The 6,788-nt window shown below is 38.7% G+C and overlaps 1 long non-coding RNA gene across 2 annotated transcripts; it reads left to right on the forward strand.

Moving 5' to 3' along the window:
• The first annotated feature begins 326 nt into the window (after nt 1-326).
• On the forward strand, nt 327-6,695 carry LOC140856392 (uncharacterized). 2 transcript variants are annotated; one of them, XR_012139548.1, is made up of 3 exons: nt 327-667; nt 742-826; nt 6,506-6,695. It is a non-coding gene; the product is annotated as an uncharacterized lncRNA (long non-coding RNA). The 2 variants fall into 2 exon arrangements; XR_012139549.1 differs by lacking the exon at nt 6,506-6,695 and adding an exon at nt 4,143-5,142.
• Nucleotides 6,696-6,788: the final 93 nt, after the last annotated feature.

Genomic DNA, 6,788 nt, shown 5'->3' on the forward strand with positions numbered 1-6,788 from the left:
AAAACTATTCGAGCTACTCGAGCTCGACTTGAACTCGATAATAATCAAGTCGAGTCTGGACTCAAGTCGAGCTTGGACTCGAGTCGAGCTCGGACTCGAGTCAAGCTCGAGTAGCTCTCAAGTGGCTCGACTCGTTTGCACCTCTACTCACAACTACTTTTTCGCATCAAATTTACTCTCTCAACCCGCTTCCAGTGGTTTCTCTGCCCTCCCTTTTCTTTCTTGGAGGACTTTGGACGTCTCCTCTCCACCCTAACCCTAATGCTTCCAAGAGAAAACCCTATCCCTCCATTTCACTTTCCCTCTTTGGTCTTGTCTGCGGCTCGTTGGATGGAATCACTTCTAGCTATCACCATTGAAGACTTCCCAATGTCTCTTTGCTTGCTCTATTCAACATGGAGGAGGTATTAAGAGACTTTGGAAGCTAGCATAGCAGAGTAATCAAAGATCTCTCTCCCGCTTGTTAGGTTTTTGGAAGTATTTTAAAAGATCATTAGAGGCTCTATTTCCTTCATGGTTTTGCAGGTCCCGAGAAGCTGTACGAACAATGCCATCCCAATGAGCTTCGAACTTATATATTTGTTCACCAATGCTAGGTTTCCATTTCAGAATTTGAACAGTTCTGCCTACTTTATTGGTTGCTATTTCTTCGGGAACCGGAGAAAAGGTGATATATGATCTGATTGCTGTTATGCGTGATCTTTATATGTAACCTGTATCTTGATCTCTTTACTTTTATAGGTGCAGATTTAAGCCAGTGTCTCAATTTGGCCGAGAGAAATACCACCGTTGAAACCGTGATCTCTGCGGTTGCACCTCAAAAAAGGTTTTGTTTCTATGCGTAAAACTTTATTGTTACTTAAATTTGATGTCTTAGACACTAAAGATAGTTTATGATCATAGGCACCTTCATACAGTGTTTATACTTATAGGAAAAAAAAGATTTGTGCTTCTGCTTATTTTTAAGGATCTACTATCCTTGATTTCGCTCTAATTAGTGTTTAAAAGAGATGGATCTGATATCAGTTTGATGATAAATATGCTTATTAAGCATAACGCTGAAGCTATTTAGGAAAAACATTACTTTAAAATGTTGGCTTTATTTAAATTACTGATCATATATTGTTAAAATGTGATTAGCATATCCCAACTAGTTTGGGATTAAGACTGAGTTGAGTTGTATATTGTTAAAATGAGATGGGACTATATGTTGTTTTAAAGGAAGTATATTATTATTTTGACTTTTATTTTAATGGTTGAAATCAAGGTTTTCGAAGCTAGAATCGGGACTCGTGCCTACCGGCTGGCGGTATAAGTTGGTGTGCCTCTGTATCAGATCGGATCGGTGCAAACCGATATGGCAGATAAGGGAAGAGGGAGAAGAAATAAAGGAAGAGAGAGGGGGGAAAAGGAGAGGAAGAGAGGGAGAGGGAGAGAGGAGGGGAAGAGGGAGAGAAAGAGAGGACCTTTGGCTATCATTAGAGGACGTTGGAGCTCTTTTCGAGCTTGATAAGATCGAAGGAAGGGAAGAAGAGAGAGGTGGAGAATTCATCGGATCACCATAAGCCCTTAGAGGCCTCTGGATGGGTGGCGATGCTATTGTGAGCTCTCCGACGGTCGGTGAGCCAGCTCTGAGAGAGCGGAAGGCAACTGAGGCCGAAGGAGGGCAGAGGAGACCGGATTCGAAATAGGGGTTCGCCCTGTTTTGACTTTTTTTGCTTATAACGGATGAAGTGGGCAACTACATTGCTGACTTTATCTTATTTAGTTAGTTTTTTTTAAAAAAATTCCTACTTCAACCAATTTTTTTTTGAAAAATTTGGTGAAGTCAGCAATCAAGTTGCCTACTTCACTTGTTAAAAACAAAAAAAAATGGAAGAGGGGCGAACCTCTATTTTGCATGGGAGGAGGGCGGAGGCCGTCCTTAACTTATTCGGCCTCGCCACCCTTGATGCTTGCTCGCCGGTCGTGGAGAAGTCATGTTAGAATCGGCATTCCTCCGGTGATCCGGTAATCTCGATCTCTGTCTCCCCCTCTCTCCCCCCTTCCTCCACCATTACCAAGCTCAATCGAGCTCAGATGGCCTCCAATGGCCTTTGGCAGTCGTCGGAGACCGTTTTTTGCTTTCTCTCCTCCTCTTTCTTCCTCTATTTCTTCTCCCTTCTTCCAAGACTCCGCCATGTCATTTTGTATGTCGAACCAAATCAATTTTCCATCGGTACAGTTCGGCACAGCCTGAACCATTTGGTTCAAGGCGGTTCAAAAAATCCTGATTAAAATAAAAAAAAAGAGGATGACCGTTCATGTTGTATTGGAATTATTTTTTTTTGAAAATTATGGTTTAATGTTCTATCTTACACCATGGGGGGGTGGTGTTGTGAGTCTCCGAATTGACATCGGTAGCCCACTGACGTGGAGTTCAGATCTGCCTTGAGGGCACTTCCTCCTTCAAGAACCTACAATGAAAGTCCACACATGCTGGAGATGCTGCAATAGGGGATCTTCCTATACTTAAATTAGCCGAAGCTTGAGAATAGAGAAGAAGAGAAAAGATGGGAGAGCGAGAGAGTGCAAGTATTGTTCTCCTTTTTCTTGCTTACCTTAAGTTCCCCTCATTATCTCTTTATATAGAGATGGAGCTATAGACTGTTATGCGTGGATCTGGTAGGCCGTTAAGCCCGAATCTAGTAGGTTGTTAGGCCTTAGTCTGTTATGCCATTAGGATATGGATTCTGCTGACTAACTTGCAAGTTAGGGTTGTTAATCGTAGCATTAGTCATGGATTCTATCCATATTCTAGAAGTCGTAGGAGATCGTGCAATATCGTGGGAGATTCCAGTGAGTTATTCCTGTCGTTGAATGGGTTGGTGTGTTGAGGTCGGAGTTGCACCGAGGTGCCACCTCAACGTGAATCTGGGGCCGATCGAGTATGTATGAGGTCCTCAGCCTCAGGGCAGTTATTGGCATTCATTAGATCGGCGTCTGTCTGGTGAGTAGATCGGTCATTGTCTAGGTCATAGACCTGCTGCTATTTCTCCTTGGCCTACGGTTATATCATGGTCCAAGTCATCTCGGTCTTAAGCGAAGTGTCCTGGTTGGTAAAAAATGGCTCACACAAATGACTTATACCCCAATAGGTAGAATGGGCTTCGTTGATATACTTTTATGATTTTAAGGACTATGATCGAGGGATGCTTCTTATTATCCCTATTGGTACTTCTTGCAAATCATTATCTACTTTACTATATTTGTATGTAGAGAAGTTGAAGTCAAGTTATTTATAAATATCCTCATCTATGTTGCAGATAGTTGTTTGATCTAGGCACATGAACCACTTGTGTCTAATTTATTTGTGCTTTGTTATGGTAGATTTGATTTTTATACTTAATATATTCAATATAAACAGGAAATAGGGAATTAAGTCAACCAAAATGCCTTGTGTCAGAATCGGGATCCTCTATGGTGGATCTTTTGCACCATAGAGGGCTGTGCATCCTTGGATTGCCATCATGTCATCCATCTCAAAATGGAGGGCTCTTGCACAATCTCCTTATCCAATGAGTTTGGTAACTACTCATGTGTTTGGCATTCCAATGCGACGGTCTCTGTGAGAACCTTCCATTTATGGGATTGATGACATGCAGCGATCTGTGTATTCGTAGCTGTCTGTGGTGCGAACAATGCACTGCAGAGGATCAACTCCTCGTGACAATGCCAGAAACTGTGGAATTAGCAGCAAGGATTTAGCAACAGCAAATGCTGCAGTGAAAAGCCTGTTTTCCTGTAGTGTTCTGATGTTGAATTTCTAATAACTCTTTCTATTATGGCGTACTACATGTTAATACTGTTACTTGGTAGGACCATTATCTTTCCCTTGCATGTAGATGAAGATGGATCTTCAAAGGTGAATAAGAAAGAGGGGATACAAGTCAGATTTTTGTCCAAGCAAAGATTTATTCTGGAATGCATGCTCCATCATAAAAAGAACTATAAATATTTTTGTACTTGTTTTTTTCTCATTTATTTTTTCATTAGGGTAATGCAGACTTCATTTCCAATTTGGCATAAATTATGACTTTATCCAATGTTTATAGTGTGTCCTTTCTAGAGAAGGATCATAAGACATGACTCATCAAATGTAGGTGGAATCTCAGCGAGCTAGAGCAAGTAGAAAATGATTGTAGTCTTGCATTGCTATTAAGCACAATAGTGAAGTTCTCAAGTAACAGAGGAAGGGCGGCAATAGTTTGTGGCTTTCTTTAGCTTTCTTTACTTTGAGCACATCAATCCTTATTTTCCATTAGATTGTAGTTAGGACAATCCATGTGATTTTAAGTTGATTGTGTAAAATAATCTATATTCAGATTCCTTTGTGCACTGGAGATGCTTAAGTGATTTGTTCAGGTAATCTGATTTTCAGATCTAAAAAATATATTTAATATGATGATTAGAGATGTTGTGATTTATTAAAACAATGGGTTTTCTCCTTTCCATCTTCGGTCTGATGTTTAAAGCAAAGAAGTGCCTTTCATGATCTGTTCCCAATATATCCAGTAGCAAAGTGGGCAGATTGAAATGTATAGATTGGTTCTTCACCATATATGTTATTCTCTTAATCATTACATTATTGTCATGTCTATCACAATTTTGCACTATAGGTGCACATGGTTTTTTTCTTATGCAATGTCAGGAATTAATTGGCTGATGGAAATTTAGAATTTCAATAATGTAAATATTATTAGTTATATTACTTTGTCTCCAACTAGGATGATAATGCTATAATCCCAAAAATCAGTAATCTATTTCATTGCACAACTATGCCCAAGTTCTTTGATTACCCAAAGCACTCCTTAGGGCTGCGAATTGGCTCGGTTGACACAGTCCCAAACCAAATTAGACCTCATCTGATGCATTTTTGAAGACACATTGGTTGAATTGGGGTCAAAAAATGGACCTGGTAAGAAAACCATGTCAGATTTGGGTTGTGTTTTCCAAATTGACCTACCACAGCCCATATATTATCCAGTCTAATTTGGATCAACAAAAAATGTACCCAGCCTGAACTGACCTATTTGGCATATACGGCCCACTTCGAAAATCTGAATCAAAATTCTTCTTCTTCATCCTAATTATCTATCTTAATTTGGCATCACTTTCTTATTATTTTTGCTTTCCTTTGCTCTCTCAATATCCCTAAATAAGTAAAAAGAAATATGTGCTAAATTGTTCACGCAATTAAAAAGGCCTATACACATACACAGAGATACATAACTGGAGAAGGAGAATTGATTGTACTTTCAATATCTTGTCAATGATTGAGGACTTAATGATGATTCAAATAATTTGAAGACCAAGATTGATGCATGACATCAGAAGATACAATTAAAAGGAAACGATGTACTGCTGCTTCCTGATAGAGTACCTCAGTAAAGTGTATCAACCATGGTCTGTTTTTACATGTTCAATTTTTGTTCCATAAGAAAACTTCTAAAGTAAAGCAACTTTAGGCCTCAAACCTTCCTGCTACACCTAGGGATGAAGGCCATATAATGGTAAATAAGCTTAAATACAGGACTTTAAATAATTGCGATAAGCTTAGCTTTAGACTGGCTGTTTTAATTGTATGTTTTCTTTAAAATCTGGGCTGGGTGCTGGGGTGGAGTTTTTTGGTCAATCTTATTCATATGATCTTCTAGGTACAATTGTTTTCCTTGGAGGCAATCAAAGGGTAATAAGAACATGGAATCAGTTTTTGTATGGGAGCTATACCACAGACTGACCATGATTTACCACCTTTACTATATCTTTGTTTTTCTGAAGGATTAAAGAGTCCACATGATATTATTGGTTAAACTTGATCAGTTCTCTTCATAAATGTGGAGGTAAGCTGTGGATCTAGTGCTTGGCTATAATCCCTTCTACTCTACTTGCCACGCATGGTATGTTTGGCAAGGTACAACTGAGCTTGGCTCATCTCATTGATCTTCTGATGTTGGTGCTGGAGCATCGAACAAACTCAATTCAAGCTTGTTAGATCAGGATTTTGGAACTCCAGAACCTGCAGTGATGTGTTTATTTTCCTTTTTATTGTTTTTTTAATTCATATTAGTTAATATACACTTGTCAGTTTGATGTCGATGTGATTTTCATTCTAATAAGTGATAACGAAGGAAAATTTTGGTATTGGCAACATGTCTTTATATGAATTGCTTTCATATGTAGTTTCCAAAAATATGCCACAAACTGTAAATAATTAAAGTTTTTGGTCTTTATATGTAACTTCTAATTGGTCTTATTTTCTCTTTTTTTTTTTTTCCTCTTGCCCTTGTATTTACTAAGCAAGCTATATCTAGTTTCATGGCCTCCATATTGTAAAATTCAAAACCAAGTAATTGAGCTGTGGGTCCAATTTTAATTAACTATATACATGTACTCTACTTTTATTATTTTTTGTGCTGTCACTGGACTCATGGGTACCTCTGGTGCCATTTGCAAACTGTGTTAGGAAGTGGTCTTTCTAAATATTTGATTAACACTTGGGAATTCATCCTGGTCCTGTTCTGCGAAGTTGTGACCTTTACTTCTTGTTGGACATCAAGTTTCAGTCGCATCTATATCGGCAGGTACTGTTTCCTTGTGTTGTCATATTTTATTTCTATTGTCATACTTTGTTTCTATTTCTTTTTTCTGGAAAACTGGCCATTGTTGATACTTCATTGGATTGTGCAACAACCTTTTTCTTGTGTTACGCATGCAAAAGAGATGCATTGGTTCTGAATTTAATACCT

Source organism: Elaeis guineensis, chromosome 3 (assembly GCF_000442705.2).
Source record: "Elaeis guineensis isolate ETL-2024a chromosome 3, EG11, whole genome shotgun sequence".
Lineage (NCBI taxonomy): Eukaryota > Viridiplantae > Streptophyta > Magnoliopsida > Arecales > Arecaceae > Elaeis > Elaeis guineensis.